At 37.3% G+C, this 23,126-nt stretch overlaps 1 protein-coding gene and 1 long non-coding RNA gene across 4 annotated transcripts in view; one reads left to right on the top strand and one right to left on the bottom strand.

The window, feature by feature from the left end:
- Nucleotides 1–23,126, bottom strand: part of LOC150106899 (sodium-dependent phosphate transporter 1-B-like) — a 248,028-nt gene that overhangs the window by 210,489 nt on the left and 14,413 nt on the right. For all 3 annotated transcript variants that reach the window (XM_090392808.1, XM_090392805.1, XM_090392803.1), the window contains exon 2: nt 16,033–16,123. The gene's annotated coding sequence lies outside the window, so the exon portion shown is untranslated. The remainder of the gene's footprint in view (nt 1–16,032; nt 16,124–23,126) is intronic.
- The window catches only part of LOC150106900 (uncharacterized), a 56,095-nt gene that overhangs the window by 18,072 nt on the left and 14,897 nt on the right, over nt 1–23,126 (top strand). The gene's annotated exons all lie outside the window — the stretch shown is intronic.

Genomic DNA, 23,126 nt, shown 5'->3' on the forward strand with positions numbered 1-23,126 from the left:
GTTAATATACCGTGAAAAATAAGTCATGATTTTAAGCAATATCATTGCCTGAAACCAGATGATAGTCATCCTTGGCATGCCTTCCTCTTCATTCATTTTATCATTTCATGTTTCAGAACAACTATCCTTCATCCATTATTCCCCAAAATTAAAACCGATTACATCGGTTTTAATTTTCCAAAAACCTTACTTCTGTTTCTCCTAATTTAAAGCAAAAAAAAAAAAAAAACTTTTCTCTGTTCTCAGACTTGAAAATAAAATATATTATTATATATAATACTATAATGAATTAAATATGGTGACACAGCTGCCTATCTTCACTGGATGCCATGTATAATTAGTGATAGGCCAGCTATCTCTGGCTACCAGTGGAGATTGAGCTTCCCTCTCAGTGTCCAAAAGTTAGATAGTACTAAAAACGGCTGAACCTACTCCCTACAGGGGAATAAAAGACGTTAGGGGATTTATTTTATGTTATATTTAATGGCATGATTATATGACAATTGCCTGCATGGTATGACTAACAATGATAGTTAGTTAGTTATACCATAAATTAACAATGAATGGTTATAATATTATTTTTAAGCTCTTATTTGTAATGAATATAATAAATTTAGTTTAATCCTTTATCCAAATGTAAGTAAACAAAGTTTGCACCTGAAGTATCTTCAGGACTGAGGCAACTCGTAGTAAAGGTGGACCAAGCTATCATCACTCCTTGTCTTAGTATCTCCCATAATGCAACGCACATCTCCTTGCAGACATGTATAATGCTATGTATTAAGGGAAGGGCCACTACCCAGACCGGTTAGTGGCCCTTCTTGTTAGTGGGAGTCAGACCCAGAGGTGGTGATACAAAGGTGTAAGCAATGGAGAAGTCATATATACCTATACGAGTTGCCAAAAGGTGTCTCACCTTATTATTAAATTACTCTGGATTTAGAGCAAGATGTTGGAAGTTTTTTTCACTTGGTTAGACTATAATAAATTTAGTTTAATCCTTTGGCAACTCGTACAGGTAAATATGACTTCTCCATTGCTTCCACCTTAGTATTACCACCTCTGGGTCTGGCTCCCACTGACAAAGTCTTGTCAGTGGATAGTGGCCCTTCCCTTAATGCATAGCATTATACATGTCTGCAAGGAGATGTGTTTTGCATTATGGGAGATACTAAGACAAGGAGTGATGAGAGCTTGGTCCATCTTTACCACGAGTTGCCTCAGTTCTGAAGATACTTCAGGTGAAAACCTTGTTTGCTCACACTTGGATAAAGGATTAAACTAAATTTATTATAGTCTAACCAAGGGGGGAAAACTTCCAACATTTGTAATGAATGTTATGGTACTTTTATGTGTGTTTGTGTTATATTAGGAATTTTAGTGCATGATGAATGTGGAATCATCAGGACGGCATGTGGGTGTGAGTTAGTCTCTGAAGATTGTAGACCAGAGGTGTTTGGTTCTTGTTCAGTGAAGTAAACAAACCACCCCAACATAAACACCAACCCTCCCCCCAAACAACAACAACAACAAAAAAAAAAAAAAACAGTACCAACAAGAACCACACACCAGTATCTTTCCATGTTTTGGGTTCATTTGAAGTGAGTTGTGTACTATTATGGTTTCCTTTTTTTGGGAGGGAGATCGGTTTTATGGTTGTGAAACCACAGCGTCAATGTTAATGGAATGACAAGTATATAAGCAGAAATGCTGCTGCTCAACTTTATACCCAATGGTACATTAATTTGGTGTTCAATGCAATTTGAAAGAAATAACAGCTAATATTTCCACATCAAGGGAAATGATATGTTGCATATTTACAGATGATAAGTTTCATTATCGGAAGTGAAGAAATACTATGAGTGGCATCTTCATCAATGACTGTATTTAAACAATCACTGTAACAGAAGAATATACAGAATGTAATATAACTTATTAGTGTTTACCATACATCAGTAAGGATAATGATAATTTTTACTTTTTTTTCAGGTTTTTGCATAATGTGAACAATGCAAAGCATAGCAGAAAAACTTAGAGAACTTTTAATTTAATAATTACACCCTGCACAACTTCCACTATAAGGGAGGTGCTTCTGCTTTTATGCATTCTGATATTCCTTGCCAAAGGATGCCTAACCTAGAATCTCACCTTTCTGACTTCCCGTGGCTTAAAATTTCTTGCTATAATTTTGTTTCATTCATTTGCTGTCCCTACCATTTTCTCAGTTCTGACTTCCTTGACTTCCTATCTTCAAAGCTCGATTTCATTCTTTACTCCTCCTTTCCATGGTAAGACTACTGTTTTCATCCTTCAGATACAGATATCTGTCGTGATCTCATTACAGAAATAATCCATAACCATATTGGAATAGAAACTTTCATTCCTCACTCTGTTCAAATTTCCCAATCCATATCTAAACCATGGTTCTCCAAAAAGTGTGCCAGTGCTCTTGATGAAAAGCAAACAGTCTTTCACAAGTAACCTGAAACCAAAACACCAGCTTTCTTCAGAACCTACGCTGTTGTCCACAACTTGTAAATCCACCATTAAAAAAGTAGTCTAAATTCAACAAGGATAAATGTAGAAAACTCGTTGCTTGTGCCACTGGCAGTTGCACCTTCTGTCCTTTACAAAGCTGTTGGAAGCAACTTTGGTTCATTGTGCTACTTCCTCTATTTCACCTTAACTGTAGCATTGTAACATCACCTGAAGACAAGACATCAGCAAAGGCTGATGTCTTGGCTTCATTCTTCTCCTCCAACTCATTCATAGGTGGCCATGGCAAATTACTTCACCTTGAATGCTGCATCTGGTCAAGACTGTCATCAGATTAGATCGCACCCTGAGGCAAAAATTAAATATTGACCCTGATGGATTATAAGACAAAAATATAAGAAAATCTCCAATTACTATTTTGTTTTTATTACAAGAGAAACATTAAGGCAAAACAATTACATAATAATATAAAGTAAATGTTTGCTCTACAGGAATATCGCACAATAAAACTGTTTATAAGTTTTAAATTTAAATTACAAGCTATGTCTGCCTCTATCGATATAGTTGCTAGACCAACCAATGTATAACGTATATTTGTACAATATCTTGTTGCCATAATATGGCTGAACAAGTGCACTTATTAAGCAGTGCCGTGAGGCAGGCTGCCTCTATGCCACTCTGTCGACAGTACAGGATCTGGTGACACCTGTAACCTTTGGCTAGAAAGACATTAGAAGAATCATGCATACCTTAGATATCACAAAAGTAGCCAGTCCTGATCTAATTCCATTCATTGTGCTCAAGAGATATGCTCTTGAACTAATGCCTGTTCTTTATCATCTATTCACTAAAATATATTTAGCTAGAATTCACCAACAGCATAGATGAATGCCCATCTATGCCCATATACAATCATTTTTCCCATATTCCCATATGCAATCAGTTCTCAAAAAAGGAGATAAACATTTGCAATCAAGCATTCGACATATTGCTCTCATATCAGTTCAGTCTAAAATAACGGAGAAGGTTATCAACAGTCAGTTTCTTCAAGACCTTCAGAACTGCTATCTAATTAGTGACCACTAGTATGGATTTTGCCAATATAGATCCACAGAAGATCTCTTGGCCTACATCACACACCTCTGGAGTCATTCTATGGAAAGGTTTGGAGAAACCTCTGCCATTGCACTTGACATCTCCAAAGGCTTTTGACAAGGTTTGCATCTGGTACTTCTCAACAAATTACCATTATATAGACTGCCCTTTTCATTGTGTAACTGACTGCCAATGTTCTCTTAGATCAAGCACTATCTGTAATTGTGGATAGTGTTCTCTCCTCAGACTTTCCTGTTAATTCAGGTGTCCCTCAGGACTTGTCATTTCACTCATCCTCTTCCATTTATGTAAATGACCGACTCTCATTGACAGCAAACCCTATTTAGTTTTGTTGATGATAGCACTCTCCACTCATCCTATACATACAATTCTCTGAAGTTCTCAAACTTCAAGATTATCTATAATAAATGCCCTACCCAATGATCTCCACAGTATCATGTTTTCTTATAATCAGCCACTTTCCCATAGAATATCAGTTTCTGCAGTATATCTCTTTTATAGACATTTTCATTGCCATTGTTCTGCAGAATCAGCATTCATTATGCATCCCATTTGTCTTTTCTTGACCCTGTTCACACATAGCATTGGTTTGCTATAGGCTCTTCTTCTTTCATATGTGGGAGAAATACTTGGATTTTACTTCGCTTGTTTCCTTTTTGACAAGGTTCTCAACAAATTACCATTATATAGACTGCCCTAGTCCATGTGTAACTGATAAGAGACCTCCACATAGCCTTTAAAGGAATGCGGAGAACCGACCAAGGCTACTGACCTAATGTCCAATCCTTACCTTCTCGTGGTGCACCTGTTAGGTATCTAACTGGATACTGAACGAATGAGGATGGGCTGGCAATTTGGGATTTAGCCGATCAAATTGTATTTTTATTGGCTTAAACCACAATATTAAACAATGGTACACGATGACAGAATTTCATGTTGGCTGGGGCACACCCGGTTAAACAAGACCCCCATTGTTTTCTCCAGGGAACCACAGCAAACAGCAAAAAGTCAGCTACTGGAACAAATCCCAAAACACACCCCCAACTCAATATCGCAAGAGTTCTAAATTGGTACTATCAATAAGAAGCCTGAATGGCAAAGAAATGGAGCTAGCTGAAGAATTGGATAAGTACCAGATCAACATAATAGGGGTGACTGAAACAAAAAAGACAAAAACTGGTGAGATCTTTCTGAGCAATAAATACAAAATGCTATATTCAGGCAATGACAATCAAGAAAAAGAAGTAGTAGCCATTGTATTCAACACTAAATATGAGGCTAATAATCTTGAATGGCAGGCAATTTCAAGTAGAGTGATGTTGGCAAATATCAGAACGGGGAACTGGACAATGAGACTTATTTGTGTCTATGGTCCCACAGAAAGTTCTCCTAAGGTAGAAGTGGAGGAATTTTTTGAGGCTTTAGAAAAAGCAACCGACAGAATGAAAAATGAAAGTTGGGGATCTAAATAGCACAGTAGGAAATGATTGTCAGACATACAAAATTATTCTGGGAAAATTTGGAGAAAAGAGCAAAGTAATAACAATGGCAAATACTTGTTGGATTTCTGCTCAGGACATGGACTGGTTATTACTAACACCATGTTCCAACATAAAAATGTGCACAAATTCACATGGAGAGAAGAGGCAAGGAATAAGAAAAGTCTCATTGACTATATTATTGTTGACAGTGATGTTTTCTCTCTGGTGCAGGACACGACAGTGTACAAAGGATTTAAAATTGAAAGTGATCAAAGCAGGATAAAATTGAATTTCATATTGAAAAGAATAACATGTAAGAAAGTTTTAAAACGAATAAAAGTTGAGTAGCTCTCAGATGTGAACTGTAGACTAAAATATACAAACATTATTCAAGAAAAAAATGAAAGAGTTTGAGAACAAGAATCAAGCCTTGGAAATTCAGTGGTAAGCTCTGAAGAAAACATTGACTGATTCTGCCATAGAGGCATGTGGTGAGGTTGTCTGCAAGGATAGAAAAATCAGAACTCCCTGGTGGACACAGGAAGTTAAAGAGGCAGTGAAGGAAAAGAAGAAAGCATATCAAAAGTTCCTGGCAAATAAGTCAGCATGTGCCCTAACAGAATACAGAGACAAATATAAGAAATCTAAACACTGTGTAAAACTAGCTAAACAAAAGTCATGGGAAGACTTTGGTAAGAACATAGAAAATACATATCAAGATGATGGCAAGATATTCTGGAGGTTGTTGAAGAAGCTCAGAAATGGAGGAAAGAGCAAAAGGAATTAAAGATGATTAAGGTGACATGAAAACTGGAGAAAAAGATATTCTTGATGTATGGAGTAATTACTTTTAAAATTGCTAAATGAAACCAGCAGTGATGACAGTAGAGTGATAAAAAACACTGACCATGCATGCAATCAGAAATACATATCCATACTTGAAATAGCCATCAAAGGCCTGAAAATGTGGAAAGGCACCAGGAGTAGATGATATTTGACCAGAAATGTCAAGTATGGAGGTATAAAAGTCTTACAGTGGCTGCATTGCATAGTTCAGAGGGCCTGGACAGAGGGAAGAATTCCAGATGATTGGAGTAGAGCTCTCATAGTACCCATATATAAAATAGGGAAATAAAACTGAATTTGAGAATTACGGAGGAATTTCTCTACTGAGTGTTCCTGGTAAGATTTATGCAAGTATACTTGAGATGAGAAGAATTGTGGAAGAGAAGCTTGGTGAAGAACAAGCTGGATTCAGGCCAAATAGAGGCTGTCAGGATCAGATTTTCATTTGACGACAATAATTCAGAAGTCATGGGAATATAACTAAGATCTGTATTTAAGTTTTGTAGATCTGGAAAAAGCACATGACAAGGTGCCAAGAGAGAAGCTACTCAAAATGCTACAGTTGTATGTTGTCAGTGGGGCATTTGAGTTATAAGTCACCAGTTAGAATTGAAGGAAATACAGGAAGGTGGTTTAATGTTAAATCTGGTGTGAGACAAGGATGTACTTTATCCACTCTGTTATTCATTATTTATATGGATCACATTATGAAGGAAAGTGATATTAAACCTGATATCAAATTTGGAGATGTTAATGTCAGCTCTTTGCTTTATGCAGATGATGTTATACTTCTAAATAAATCCACTACAAGTCTCCAAGATTCCCTGACTAAACTGAATAACTGTTGTAATAGATATGGTATGAAGGTCAGCAATCAAATGACAAAGACAATGAAAATAGGCAGAATCATTGAAAATGTCAACTGCATTGTGAACGGAGAACCTGTGTAACAAGTAAAACATTTCAGCTACTTAGGCACGACTTGAATATGGTAAATTAAATATGGAAATAGACAACAGAATCAACAAAGCTGGTATGGTAGGAAGTAAACTGAATAAATTTATATGGAATAAGAGAGAAATTAGTCAAAACACTAAATTAGCCAAACCAATTTTAATTTATGGATCTGTGAGCTGGGTCATAAGTAAAATACTTAACCAAAGACTAGAGACTGCAGATATGAGAATCCTGAGAAAGATTAGAGGCATGAACAGATGGCAATGGCAATATCGTATTAAAAATGAGGATATTAGAAGAGAACTTGACGTTAGCATCCAGGAATGTGTTAGCAGAGCTAATCTCAGGTGGTATGGTCACTTAAACAGAATCGGCGAGAAAAGATTAGCAAAACAAGTGTTCTCTGCTAGGTTGGCAAAAAACAGACCCAGAGGAAGACCAAGATATAGATGGATTGATAGGGTAAAAAGTGCCTTAGAAGATAGAAATATAAGATCTGACAATGTTGGAGCCTTGACAGGTAACAATTTGATTTGGAGGAAAATTGTAGATAGAAAATTAGTAATGATGTAAATTTTTCATGTAGTATTATTATATACTGTACACCCCTTGAGGGTAAATGTCAGGAATTTGATGATGTTTCCTTTTTAAAATTCAATGTATTTCCATCATTCCGCACATGCCTCCAATGTCACTGAAGAAACCCTGACCACTAGGTCACACAATTGCTCATTATATAGCAATCATTGGAGAGCAGGCTATCATGGTATAGTCCTGCTATATAGTATCATACTCATTGCCGTCTTATGATATAATAAATGCAAGATTTACATATTAGAGAAGTGTTCATAAACAAAAATAATAATAAGAAGAATAAAAATTATGATTTAAAAATTTTTGAAATATAAGAGGGTTTGGTCTGGACTTTTAATACATAATGAAAGATGATGAATGACAACCACTTATTGCATCAAGTATAACCATGCTATATGCCAAACATAAGTAAAATATGTGGAATGTAAAAAAAACTTTTTAAATATGTACTTGATATAATGTGCATATTATTAAACTTGAGTAAACAATAGTTACAGAGGTCCATCTTTTATTTTAATATTTTTTATCATTTACAACTTGATGGCTAGCTTATTAAATAACTTTTTTTTCAATCTGCTTCACTTTAAGGTTAGCACATATATCATGAATTTTGACTGGTATTACGAACCTTGCTTATTTAATTCGGCAAACCATACAGGTATGTGTACATTATGGATTTTTAAACTTACCAACCTATCAGTCTCCTTTCAATAACATACAAGATTTTTCCAAAAATCATGCAACAGAATACAAAATAAACTAGATTTTTTTCAACTTCCAGAACAAGCAGGATTCAGAAAAAATTATAGCACTATTGATCATATACGTGGGTGGTCTGAAAAGTTCTTGGCCTAATGACGAAAAAAAATATTTATAATTATAAAATTATTTTTTATTTTTCAACATTATCTCTCTTAAGACTAATACATTTATTCCAGCACCATTATCCCATCCCTGTAGTGGTTCTCAGTAAGATCTGCAAAATACTCCTCTATGGCTGCAATCACCTCTTAATTTGAAGAAAAACGCTGACAAGGAGGAAGAGATTAGAAATCAGAAGGAGACAAATCTGGGGAATAGAATGGGTTCCAACAATTCATAGTGCAGATCCCTTAATTTTCCAGTTGGCAAAACACCTTTGTGGGCAGGTGCATTGTCCTAGTTGTAAGATGATTTTTTCTTCTTCTGCAAACCGGGTCTTTTCTCACGAATTTTTTCGTCTAGTCTGGTTAAAAGATCGGAACAATATTCCCTGCTTATTGTTTTACCCTTTTCAAGATGTTAACAAACAAAATGCCTTTAGCATCCTAAAACACCGATGGCATGTTTGGCGCTGAACAACCGGCTTCTGTCCACTGTTTTGACTGCAAGTCTGAATCCAAGTCTCATCCATAGTCATAAATCTACACATAAAATTAGTTTTATTCTTGTTAAAACACTCCAAGCACTGTTCAGAGATTTTCATGCGAGTGAGTTTTTGATCTGCTGTGAGTAAGCGTGGCTCCCATCTTGCAAAAAGCTTTTTCATTTGCAATTCTTCATGCAAAATACATTCTACACATTCTTTTGAAATGCCTATAGTCTCAGCAATTTCAAGCACTTTGTACTCACTGGTCATCCAATACCATATTGTGCACTTGATCAATGATTTCTGGTGTTGTTACATTTTTTGGACGTCCTTCATATGGATCACCTTCAAGGCTGGTACGGCAATGTTTAAACTCGGCAGCCCATTTCTTAATTGTCGAAAATGAAGGAGAAGAGTGCCCATAAACTTTTATGAACTTCGAATGAATTTCTTTTGGTATTAAACCTTCTATTACAAAGAATTTTATAACCGCACGATACTCAATTTTGTCCATTTCAAGGGATATAGACAACACTTTTGCTTCAGACAGCTGTATAAAACAAACTACTTGATAGAATGACTTTGCAATTTCACATGGATGCTTATGACAGATATATGGTCGAGGCCGAGAACTTTTCAGACCACCCTTGTGTATATATATATATATATATATTATTATTATTATTATTATTCAGGCCTCCATGGAGTCAAAAGACTCATCGTGGGAGGTCCTTCCTAAGAACATAAAGTCTGTCACGATTCATCGAGGGGAGGTCCCCCTTAAGAAACACAGTCTATCATACCACTCCTTAAACTCATTGACCGTTCTCGCTCTCACCACTCCATCAGGCAATGCATTCCACGGTTCAACATATGTAATAATTATGTTATTCAAAATCAATATATTATATATTCAAAGGCATATATACTGATTCAAAATCAATATATGTTATTAAATTTAAAAAGCATTTGATTCAATCTCAAAGCTTCAATTTAAGAAGGAATTGAAAAAAAACTTATATTGATATATTTAGCCATACATATAAAAATTCAACTGCAGCTATAAAATCTGGAACAAATATGAAATGTCCTATAAAAAAGGGAGTTAGACGGGGAGATGCCATTTCACCTAAATTATTTATAGCAGCCGTAGAAGAAATTTTTAAAAACCTGGATTGAAAAAATTGAGGAATTATGGTAAATGAGAAAGAACTAAATCCTCTACAATTTGATGATGACATTGTTCTTTTAAGAAACTCTGCAGAAAAACTTCAAAAAATGATCAGTGAATTGAATGCAGAAAGGATTAAATATAAACAACAAAACAAAAAGAATGTATAATAAATATATCACCAAAAAGCTAATACAAATAGAACACCAAGAAATAGATATAGTAACTTCTTATGTTTACTTAGGACAAAAGATCACAGTAGAGAAAGACTGAAGAAGAAATTATATGTACCATTCCAGTTAGAAAGCATAATACTTGGATCAGAGTTCAGACTAGGGTGAGAGATATAACTGTCATTAAAAGATCCAAATGGCAATGGGCAGGTCATATTCTAATGGTCATGATGATGACATCATCATGCTTGACAAAAATTAGGCCTAGAGTGGCCAGTTCCGGCATCATTAAAAGTCATCATTGAATCTCTTAAGAGGACATCCTGGTTTTCTTTTTCCTAATGGTTTGTAATTTAAGGCTTGTTTTGGTAATTTTTCTGTTTTGTAAGATGTAACACACAAAAACAGACAAAGTTTATATTCGAATGGTATCCCAGGTGGGATGACTAAAGAGATGGCTGGAATTCAATAGCATAGAAAAGCTCAAGATAGAAACGAATGGAGAGTTTTGTCCACCAGTGAACAGAAAATGGCTGATGATAAGGTTATTGTTCATAATTTTATAAACAAAATAATAGTGTCTTGCATAAGGAAAAAAAGACACACACACACACACACACCAGTGGCATAGCTGGGGGGGGGGGATCTACCCCAGACGGCACTTTGAACCTTACCCCATACGTCATTTTGACTTTTTGTAATATTTTTGGTGTGTATTAAGAGGGGCAACAAAAGCTCTAGCAATGCCACTGACACACACACACAGCATCTTTTCTTTGTCATAGTTTAAAATAATCAGGACTACAGCAGATTTGCTGTGATCTTGACAATTATTATTGTTTTTCAAGAAACAATAAATAACAAACAATAAAATGGTTTACTGAGTGGATAGCATACCTGCTCTCCAACCAACAGGTTGTGAGTTCAAGTCCAGAGCAGGCATTTCCAGTGCATCTGTAGGCACAGATGCACTGGAAATGCCTGCTCTGGGTGAGCTTGTATAGCTCCTTAACAATTTTTTTTTTTTAATACTACAAATGAATACCTTTTCTTCAAGAAGCAAAAGTACATAAATAATTCAGACAGATAAAGGCACAGCTAACATAATCATAACATTTCATTTATATAGTATCAGTAGGGTTGATAAACAAATTGTTTTTCAGTGGAACAAATGGGTAGCTTATAACACAATCGACTTTTATAGCAAATGCTCAGATTTCCATTCTGATGATCCCATCCTAAATCTGAATTATATGAACCATAAGGAGATGATATAGTAAGCCAACAGGTACGAGACCCTTTTGACACTTCTGCGCATGTCAAAAGAAGGAGAATCCATTCCGATTATAGGGTAATCAATCCGTATTTTGGGATGAGTTGTTTATTATTACACGTCAGAAAATAAACTTTTCATTTATGAACATTGTAGTTTTTAAAGTGGTAACTATTTTGGTTGAAAACCGGTTGGAAAATTTTACGTATAAAGCACATGATTTCGCGTGTTGGAGACCAATTCGTACATCGCTTTATTTCTTTCTCCCATTCAACATGAATCGACTCTTCTTGGCAGCCTGCCAATGACAGCTCTCACTTATGTGGCCGGACTATAATTGACATGCCTTACAAGAAACTGGTGACAAGGTAGTGCAGCTAGCTAAACAGTTGGAGGCTGACAATGAATATATAGAATAGAAAAATATAACAAAAAAAGACCCGCTAAAACATGTAGGTCCGTTTTTGTTATATTTTTAACTAATTTTACTCTTTGTTATAGTGAAATAATACAATATACAAATTATAACATAAAATTACTCTGCAGAGTACTGTACTGTTATAAATAATGAAACATGATTTTTTAGACTTTTTCTGTGCAATTACTTATAAAATAATCATCTGGAAACACAAGGAATAAGAGTAATTATTCAAAAGTTGCTGCTCATTAATTACACGATTCATTGAAGAATGCAGAGGAGGTTAAGTCATCCACAACATATTCTTGAAATTCAGAATTACAACAAAGCATTCTGAAAATGGTTCCAAATGAATAACTTATAGGTATAGGCTTGTTTTCAGAGGACAAGGTAATAGGAGTGGACCTCTTTAAAAAAAATTTTAACATCTAATTTAGTGTATGCAATTTGCCTTCTCTGCATAAATTTCTCTGCTACAAGTAACTGCAACTTGCATCATTATGTCTACTTTAGTAAATCTCTGTGTTGGGGTCTATTTCTTAAATACCTGAAATGCTTTTATTGACAGAGGCAAATGCCTTTGCCAATTTTTTCACTATAAACTTTTTTGGGTGATGGCTTATTTTTCTTCTTCTTTTCCCTGTGTGCTTCTAGCATTATATCTTCATTTGAGAGCTACCCTTCATCTGCAGCCTCCACCTGTTTAGCTAGCAGCACTACCTTGCCAGTTTCTTGCAAGAATTTCTCTTTGTCGAATATGAGTACTGAGAAAAATTAGAGGAGAAAACAGATTGCATCAATGGCAGAATTATATTAACACTGAAGATATTATTATTATTATTTTACAGTATCTCCATGGAGTCTGGAGACTTATCGTGGGAGTCTCCCACAATGGTCCCTAGTTCTCTATTTGTCATATATTGAAAAATTTCACTTGCATCAATTTTATAAAACCCCTTTAATATCTTAAAAGTTTCTATCATGTCCCTGCTTTTCCACCTATCAACTGAACTTTGTACCCACAAACCTTCAACCTATCCTAGTAAGGAGTATTCCACAGGTCTGTGGAATACTCCCTACATCACATCTTGGTCACTTGATTCTGAATTCTCTCTACCACCTCCTGGTCCCCAAGAAACCCAGGTGATGAAATCTGTGTGCAGTAGTCAAGATGTGGCCGAATCATAGCTTTATAAAGAGGGATAATAACTTTCCTATCATTACTTGTTAATGTGTTTTTCAATATCCAAGTAATCCTTTGAATATTGGGAAGGAACTATATTTGAATATTAGTAACTTAACATTGTTAGCATTCAGGAATTAATTTTAGTATGTCACTTAAACATCATGGAAGAGGAAAGGTGGCAAAACAAGTATTCGATGTTAGGATAGCAGGAAAGAGGCCAAAATTCAGGTGGATTGATGCAGTTAGAAGTGCCTTACGAAAATCTGATATTAGAATGCTGATAAATAGCAGACTAACTTGGAGGAAAATTGTTGACAGGAAATTAGTAATGTGAACATAGTACTATCATCTGAACGTAGTACATCAGAGATTTCGACTATAATCAAGCTTTTCATCCAAATGGGGAAAGCACTCGTTGTTTCACCTATAAAGTGACTAAGCATATGGTTTCAGTTAAGGGGGTACATGTGGAAACACAAAGTGATTGTTCGCGTTAAATTTAGGAGACAGCTTGGAGCAGTGCTATGGCATCAGAAATTGCAATGAAAAGATATTAACAGTGTATGGGAAATTATCAAAGGGTGTTTGAGGGAAGCAGTAACAGACAGCATACTCAATCAAGATGATAAATCACGTGAGAGATAAATACACAATGTTGACAAAAGTATTTAGACACCTAGTTGTGGTCAAAAAAATGTGTTTTAATTATATTTCTAGTACTGAGTGGGACCACCTTTGGACTGAATGACAGCAACTATCCTTCAGGGCATGCTTTCAACTAATTTCTGATATGTCGTAACAGGAATATTCTTCCATTCCTCACGTAAAGCTACTCCCACTGCTGATGATGGCAACTATGGTCTGGAGAGAATTTGGCATTCTAATTCGTCCCAAAGATGTTTTTTGATGGGTTAACATCTAGACCTTGAGCTGCCAGTCCAACTCTTCTACATTGTTTTGTGGAAACCAGTCTCAGACACATAGTGCAGTATAGCATAACGCAACGTCATGCTGCAACATGCAAGGGTCACTGCTAAAGTACTTCCACAGTGTTGGAAGCATGAAGTTGTCCAGGATGTTCAGATAGCCATCAGAAATCATGGTTTTGGGTATGACCACCAATGGCCCAAGTCCCATCCAACTAAAACATCCCCATACCATCATTGAGTCTACACTAAACTTGACAACTGGAATGATGCAGTCCTGCCAGAACCATTCCCTGGGCAATCTCCAGATCCAAACATGACCATCACAGTAATTTGGAAAAGTGATTTTGTTGCTCCAATTGGAACAACGTAGATGATTGGACCCCTTTTCCAATCATCTACGGTTCAGAAATGGTGTGAAAGACACCAGTCCAAATGTCGTTTGGCATTGACGAGGGCAATGTGTAGCTTGTTCGCAGCAGCTGTGCCATGGTAACCTAAGGCATGCAACTCTCTACAGACAGTTCTAGGGCTGACAATGTCTTTGCAGCATTTTCCAGGTTGACTGTGAGGTCTGCCACTGATGATATGCAGGATGCTCAAAAATTCAAGACGGAGCTCGTCGATCTCGGTCAGTTGCCTCCCAGAGCGTTTTCCTGCTGTGGTAGTACCATCAACTTTCTATTTGTGAATGACATAAGCAATGGTGGACTCAATATACTGAGACAGGTAACAATATCACAGACAGAACGATCACCGATGTGATACCCAATTACCATCCCACTTTGGAAGTCTCAGTTCAGCTGAACGTGACATCTTGACATCGAGTACAGTGCAAAACATGCAGCACATCTCACCTTTTATTACCAGACTTATGCAAATCCTCCCTGAATATTTGCATGTGGTAGGATCTGAAATTTGCATGGCACATAAGATGTCCAAATACTTTTGTAATGATATTAGTAATAAAAAGCTGCATAAAAAGAAAATCAGTAGAATGAATACAAGAAGGAATGTGATGAGCAAGCTCATTAAATCAAGTATATAGAACAGGCAAGAAGGGTGACTGGCAGAAAAAAGGTAAATAGTTCCATTATGTTCCATTAGCTCCATGCTGCCAATTATAGACCAGTCATTTCAGGAGTGATGGATGATGGTCAAGGTGATGAAAAAGTTGGTTAAGGCCAGAACATTCAAGAATAGGCAGACAGAAGTATGCTAATGTATGTGTATGAAGACAATAGGACTTTATAAACGAAGATAAATGGTTTTACTTAAGAATTTATAGGCTGGCCTGGTTGGCTGAGTGTTAACTATCCAGTCAATGGCTGCAGGCTCAAATCCTGCTGTGGACATGGATTTTGTAACTGTCTTTAGATGAGAGCTGAATTTCATCACCTGGTGTAAGACCACCATCCTACTCACTGGAGACCTGAAGTGGCTTGAAAAAAGTTCTAAGTTTGGTCTCTAGAGCAGGAGATTTCTGGACTATGTAAAAAATAAATAAAAAATGCTTAGTCTGCCCATGGTATGAATGTGCTATAGGATTACAAGAAACCTTTTGTGGGTGGGAGCCACATAAAAATAAAGTGAAAGTTCAGTGAGATACAGGAAATGGTTATAACATGATAACTACTAGACTGTACAGTCTTTTGACAGGATACTACACGAAATCTATTAAGTAAACTGGAGTAAATGGGAATAGATATAATACCCATAAAATGGATAAGAGGATGGCTGGTAGACAAGCACCACTATATATGGTGGAGTAGTATGAAGAAGAAAGCAAGTGACCAGAGGTGTGTTACAGGGCTCTTTACTTGGGCAATTGCTGTTTAATTTATGATAGATATTATATGAATAACAATTAGTGTGGGTCTATGAATGACTATTAGGACTCCATAGAAATTTCCAGATAACAATGCATCCATTATTCATGTGCATACAAACAAGGACATATGACAAGCATTCTTAAATCATTCCACCTTGTTTTTGCTATAAAATACTGTTTTATTATAGCATTACAAAGAAATTTGCCAATTTTTACCTTTACACAAAGTAATGGTTGTCTTTATGATGATTAATGGAAGAACCTAATTCAACTTGAAAAGCAGGACTTTGTGTGAGTAAAAGAATATCTGAAATGATAAAGTACATATATATAATTTCAAATATACAGTCATTTTAATCATATAAGCTACTTCAGCATTGTAAGGAAATTACCGTATTTTCAATAGCCATATATAATAGCATGAAATAACTAGCAATAAAAATTTAATATCACTCAAGTTTTAAAAACTAAATGTCTTTGTCTGAACTTGATCCTATTATGCTTAAACTTTATTATTATTATGGGCGACTCCAGGGAGTCCTTAGACTCATCGAGGGAGGCCCTAAACATCATGTCCACACAACTATACGACATTCTCACAGTATCTATCATACCTTGCCTTGAACTCACTCACCGTCATAGCACCCACAACAGACTCTGGCAGCTTATTCCACTCATTTACCACTCTAAAAGTAAAGAACCCAGCTCTAACACCCCTGCTAACCATGCTCTTGCCCAGCTTCCATGGGTGTCCCCTAGTTCTCCCACCACCAGTCCTGATCTCAAAAATATCCTCTGAATTAATCCTATAGAAACCCTTTAGCAATTTGAATGTCTCAATCATATCTCCCCTTTTCCGCCTATCAACTAATTTCTGCAACCCACAAATCTTCAACCTGTTCTCATGTGGTTCATTCCATAGACCCGCTATCATCTTAGTCACTCACCTCTGGATCATCTCCACCTCCTCCCCATCAAGAAGGAACCTAGGTGACCAAATCTGGGCACAGCAGTCAAGATGAGGTCTTATCAAGGCTCAGTACAGAGAAACAATAACTTGCTTGTCTCTGCTTGTCAAGGTATTTTTCAACAACCAAGTGAATTGATGAGCTGATTTAGTCACTTTTGCAATGTGCCCCCTAAACTTCATCTTCCTATCCACCAACATTCCCAAGTCTCTGGCCTCATCAATCTCCTGGAGTACAGTTCCACCAATGTGGTATACTGCTGCTAATCTTCACCCCAAAATGCATAACCTTACATTTTGTCACATTAAATTGACATCCATTCTCCTTAGCCCAGAACTTCAATCTATCCAAGTCATCCTGCAAGATTTTGACTTCTTATGCATTCACTATCGCCCCTACCCAACTTGGCATCATCAGCAAACAAATGAACTGTTCCTCTTAGATCCTTCCCTATATCGTTAATGAACAGATTAAACAGCAGTGGTCCAAGAACAGAACCCTGCGGCACACCACTAGTCACAGGCCGTCTTTTGGACTCTACTCCTGAATAAACTACTCTTTGATATCTCTCCATCAACCACCCACCTATCCATCTCACCTACCCTATATCCATTCCCATTTGTTGTAGTTTACAGATTAGAATTCCATGTGGTATCCTGTCAAACGCCTTTGCCAGGTCCAGCAGTATCACTGCAAACCCATTACCCTTATCCAGTTCAGCCGTCACCTTGTTATAAAACTTGAGCAAGTTACTGAGGCATGATCTACCCTTCACAAAGCCATGCTGTCCCACGTACAGTATCTCTTTTTCATCAATCCATTCCTGTATTTTTCCCTTGACTACTTTCTCCAAGACCTCGACAACGACTCCTGATATGCTGATCGGTCGGTAATTTGCAACCTCAGTCTTGGATCCTCCTTTATGTAGTGAAACTATTTTCCACACCTTCGGGACTAAACCAGACCCGAGACTCAGATTAAACAACATGGTAAAGACACTGATAATTCCTTAGCCGCTTCACGCAAGACCCGTGCCGGTATACCATCCAATCCCACAGATGTATTTACATTAAGGTTCTGTAATAGACTATTCACCTCCACTTCATTCATCACAATTCCCGTATAAACTAATGGTTCCTTCATTTTTTCAATGTCACCAACTGGATGATATACTTTTGCAAAGTGCTCGCTCACTAACTCCACTATATCGACTGATTCAGTGACCTCCTTACCATCGTCATTCCTTAAAATCATTTTGCCGTGTACAGTTTTTTTCTTGCTTGCAGCATATTGAAAGAACTGTTTGGGATTCTCTTTAGCTTGCATAGCTAGTTTCCTTTCATAATCCGCTTTTGCTTTTTTTACCACACTCGTTACCCTTCTGGCCTGCACTTTATACCGTTCATGTGCCTGCAGGTCACCCCTTTCTTTAAATTCCCTCCACAGTTGTTTCTTTTTTTGCAGCTCAAGCTTAATGGTGTTATTCATCCATTTAACCCTACTTGTTTTACTATTCGGACCCAACTTTATTATAAAAATGTTATTAGTACCATTTTTGAGTCTTTACAGAATAAGCACATCATAATGCTGTTCCATTATTCCAGTGCCTATTCCATCTTAACTTATATTCCTTCAATAATTACCACTTACTCTAGTAATATGGTCTATTCCTTTACCACTCCAAGGAAAAAAAAAATTATTTCCCACTTCATTTCATCCAAACCTTTCTGCAATTTATACAAATAATCTTTTCCCATTCTCCATCTATACTCAATAAAATATCTCCTCTAGTTCTATTGCATAAGTTCCTCTCGCTAACTTAAAAGTTTCAATTAAATCTTTTCTATCTGCCAAGTGCTGCAAATCACATTCCTCACAGTTCATATTCTTGAAGCCTTCTTCAGTTACTATTGCTTACTTGTTTAGCAACAACTCTTTCAACAGAAACTGCCCCAAAATTTCCCAAATTCGTCCTTCACGAACACTACCAGTTCAAGTTTCTTTCTTCTAGATCTTTTCTTATTTGGTCTCCCCACCTTTTCCATGGTCTTCCTCCTGGTGTCTTCTCTCCATGTATTTGCTGCATAAGTCAAAAGTAACTTTTGTTAATCAAATGCTTGCACCTCAGTGGGACCTCACTGTCTCAAAGTGAATGTGGACTGCAGAGTTTGCTAGATAAAAGGAGAGGTGATATGATTGAGACTTTTTTAAACTATTGAGAGGTAGTTACAGGATTGACACTGGGGAGTTCTTCTGTTTGGTGGAACATGGGGAAGAAGCGAGTACAAGGGTTATCATTGGAAGTTACAAAACGAAGTTGTGAGCAAGAGAGTAAGGAGTGGTTTCTTTGTGTGAAGGGTGATTGAACCGTGGAATGCATTGCCTGATAGAGTGATGAGAACACAAATGGTCAATGAGTTCAAAGAGCAGTATGATAGACTGTGTTTTCTAGGGTGGGCCTCCCACAACGAGTTGGGTGACTCCATGGAGGCCTGAAATCCAGTGAAATCCTCCTCATTATCTGCGAATCTAAGCTTTCAAAATATACTTTCCAGATATTTGCCATTTTCACTACTCTTCGAATCTTGCCTGTCAAGACTAAAATCATTAATGTTTACATTTCTTCTAAGATTTAAAAGTATGATCTCACCCTTCCTGCTATTAATATGTAATCCATTGTTCTGTGTTACACTGTTCAATTCCAGTGTGCAAACACAGCTGTTTCTTATTTCTGATCATTAACCATATTTAGGGCATTTTTCATTATCACCATAATGAAAAACAATAGACATAAGACACTTCCTTATTATTATTTAGTATTATTCAGGCCTCCATGGAGTCAAGAGACTCATCATGGGAGGTCCTTCTTAGGAAACACAAAGTCTATCATACCACTCCTTGAACTCATTGACCATTCTTGCTCTCACCACTCTCTCAGGCAATACATTCCATGGTTCAACCACCCTCCACGCAAAGAACCCGCTCCTCACCCTCTTGCTCACAGCTTTCTTTCGTAACTTTCAGGGATGGCCCCTTGTCATTGCTCCTTCCCATTCCACCAAGCAAAAGACCTCCCCGATGTTCACCCTATCCACCAAACTCTGCAGTCTCAGCCGATCTTCATAACTGACATTGTACAGTCCTGAAACCATCTTTGTTATCTGCCTCTGTACCCTTTCCACAGTTAGTTTATCCCCTTCAAATCCTGGAGATCACATTTGAGAACAATAGTCCAAGTGTGGTCTGATCAGTCTTATACAACGGAATGATAACTCTTTTATCTCTGCAGGTCAGCGTCTTTCCCAGTATTGCAGCAATCCTCTGGGTTACCTTCACCACCTTCACAATATGCTCCCTGAATTTGTTTTCTATCAATCATCAACTCCAGATCTCTTGTCTCCCCTACTTCCTCCAATTGAGCATGCAGCCTCACATCGATGGATCCAAAACTGCAAGACTTTACATTTTGCTGCATTAAACCGACAGCTGCATTCATTTGCCCATCTGTCTAGTTTATTCAAATCCTCTTGCATGGCTGCCACATCTGCACTATTACTGATAACCCTTCCCAGTTTCATATCATCCACAAAAAACTGAATATCCCCTTGCAATCCATTGATATAAAGGGTGAACAATACAGGTCCCAGTACTGAGCCCTGTGAAACCCCACTTGTAACCTTCTGTCGCCGCTAGAGGGATTCGTAGTGTGTAGTGTTCATGAAAGCTCCTGATAAGATAAGCGTTATTTTCAGTTATCGTTGATAAATTTACTTTAATATTGCACAGTTTTGTTTGCCTTGCGTATCTTAGTGCATCTGTGTGTTTTTAGTGTTTATAATTTATAATTTGATAAAATACATTACTAGTAAGTATGGCTCCAGTACGAAGGAAAATGGCGGCCAGTAATGATGGTTCACCATCTTCTTTCAAGAACGGTAATGTAAATGAGATGATTCAGTGTACTATCTGCGAAATGTACGCTTTGCGGAGTGCGGTTAGATGATAATAAAGAAGTGAATGTGTGTAGAAAATGTAGGGAGAATGAGGAATTAAAGTGTATTTCGGATCGTGAGTGTGATATTTTTGTCAAACTTCAGAATGAAGAAAATAGGGATATGACAAGAAACGGCGAGGTTGTACCAGAGAATTGTGAGAGTGTGAATGTAGAAAGTGTGAATGATAGTATTAATGGTTTTACAGAGAATAAAAAAGATGAGATAGATGCAATGAGTGAGATCGCGTTGTTGAATGGTGCGATACAAAGGGCAAAACAACAGCTAAAGCATATGAGCAAAAGTCGACAGAATGAACCAGCCAATAATAAAAAGTATGACAGGAAAAATAGGCGTATGAGTGTGAACATGAACAAAATGAAGGATAGAGTGCTGTATGGAGACTCGTTAGCACGAGGTGTGTTAGTAGAGGATTTGACAAAATCGTACCAACCTGGTGCGACCATAAAGGATGTAACTGAGTCTATTAGAGAGCAAAAGGAAAGGGTGAAAGAAATGATTATTGTGGCAGGCACGAATGATTTGAAAGGAGATAAAATGGAAATAAATGATAGAAGACCTGAATGAATTGTTTGAGGTAGCAAAGAAAAGAGTGAGAGAGTTAGAATGATTAGTCTTTTGCCACGGTATGACAGTGAAATGTTTAAAAGGAGGGCCATAATTGCAAATGACTTTATGCGTGGGTTATGTATGACGAGTGGTGTGGAATTTGTGGATGTGTGGAGTGAGTTTGATGGGCAAAAGGATCTATATAAAATGGATGGCTTGCATTTGAATGGTTATGGTGTAAGGAGACTTGAGAAAGTGTTGCTGAATGTAGTGGATGTGCAAATTCAGGGAAACTAGATTTATTAAGGGGGGGGTAGATATACAGTCCTTAGGGAGGCAGTTGAATGTATGAATGAATATAATATGCCCGAGCGAATAAGGACAACAAATCAGAGGTATTAGGAACAAGAAGGAAAAGTTTTTGGCCATGGTTGGCACTTCCAGACCACAGGTTACTGGTATTAGTGAATCATGGCTGACTGTAGAAGATATAGCTAGTGGGATTGAATGTGATGGGTATAGTGTGTTCAGGAATGACAGGGATAATAAAATGGGGGGAGGAGTATTGTTGATGATAGCTGATGAGCCAAGGAGAATAGAAGTTGAATTGCAGAATAGAGAAAAGAGCACATTTGAGGACTTTGGTGTGAGATTGTGGCTAGCAGAACTAAATATACAATTGGGTGCTGCTATAGACCAGGTGATGGAAAAGATGGTGGTGACAGTATGCACAAGCAAATAGAAGAAATGAGTGGAAGGAGGGCGATTATTATGGGAGATTTCAACTATGGTCGCATTGATTGGAGTGAGGAGAGGACACACGGGAGGAAGGAATTGGATTTTATGCGGTTATTAAGGGATAACTATCTGCGACAGCATGTAATGGAAAATACTAGGGGTCAGAGAGTGCTTGACCTAGTAATTACATCTGAGGATTTGGCTGTAACAAATATGACCACATTGCCACAATTGGTGAGAGTGATCATAGGGTCTTGACTTGGGAGGTGGCTAAAGGTGTGGAATTTTCAATTAAGACAGGGTACGTGTGGAATTATTGGGCTGGAAAGTATGACAAGCTCAGGAGTTTGATTAGTTCAGTGCCATGGCATGTACAACTGCAAGGACTAGAAGTTGATAGTGCATGGGAGGCAGTTAAGAAGTGTTTGCATGAAGCAATGGCTGACTGTATACCTAGAGTCCGAATAATAAATCAAGTAGTGGTTAAATGGATGAATAACACCATTAAGCTTGAGCTGCAAAAAAAGAAACAACTATGGAGGGAATTGAAGGAGAAAGGTGACTGGCAGGCACATGAACGGTATAAAGCGCAGGCCAGAAGGGTAACGAGTGTGGTAAGAAAAGCAAAAAAGGATTACGAAAGAACATTGGCCATGCAGGCTAAAGAGAATCCTAAACAGTTTTTTAGATATGTAGCAAGTAAAAGGAAAAATGTACATGGCAGAATGATTTTAAAGAATGCCGATGGTAGGGAGGTAACTGAATCAGTTGATATCGTTGAGTTACTGAGTGAGCACTTTGCAAGTATATATCATCCAGGTGGTGACATTGTAGAAACGAATAAACCAGTAGATTATACGGGAATTGTGGTGAATGAAGTGGAGGTGAGTAGTCTATTGCATAACCTCAATGTCAATACATCCATGGGATTGGATGGTATACCAGCTCGTGTTGTACGAGAAGCAGCTAAAGAATTGTCACTACCCTTGACCATTTTGTTTAATTTGAGTCTTGGGTCTGGGTTAGTCGCGAGGGGGTGGAA

This window comes from Typopeltis vanoorti, chromosome 5 (assembly GCF_054136105.1).
Source record: "Typopeltis vanoorti isolate ZY-2024b chromosome 5, IOZ_Tvanoo_1.0, whole genome shotgun sequence".
Classification (NCBI taxonomy): domain Eukaryota; kingdom Metazoa; phylum Arthropoda; class Arachnida; order Uropygi; family Thelyphonidae; genus Typopeltis; species Typopeltis vanoorti.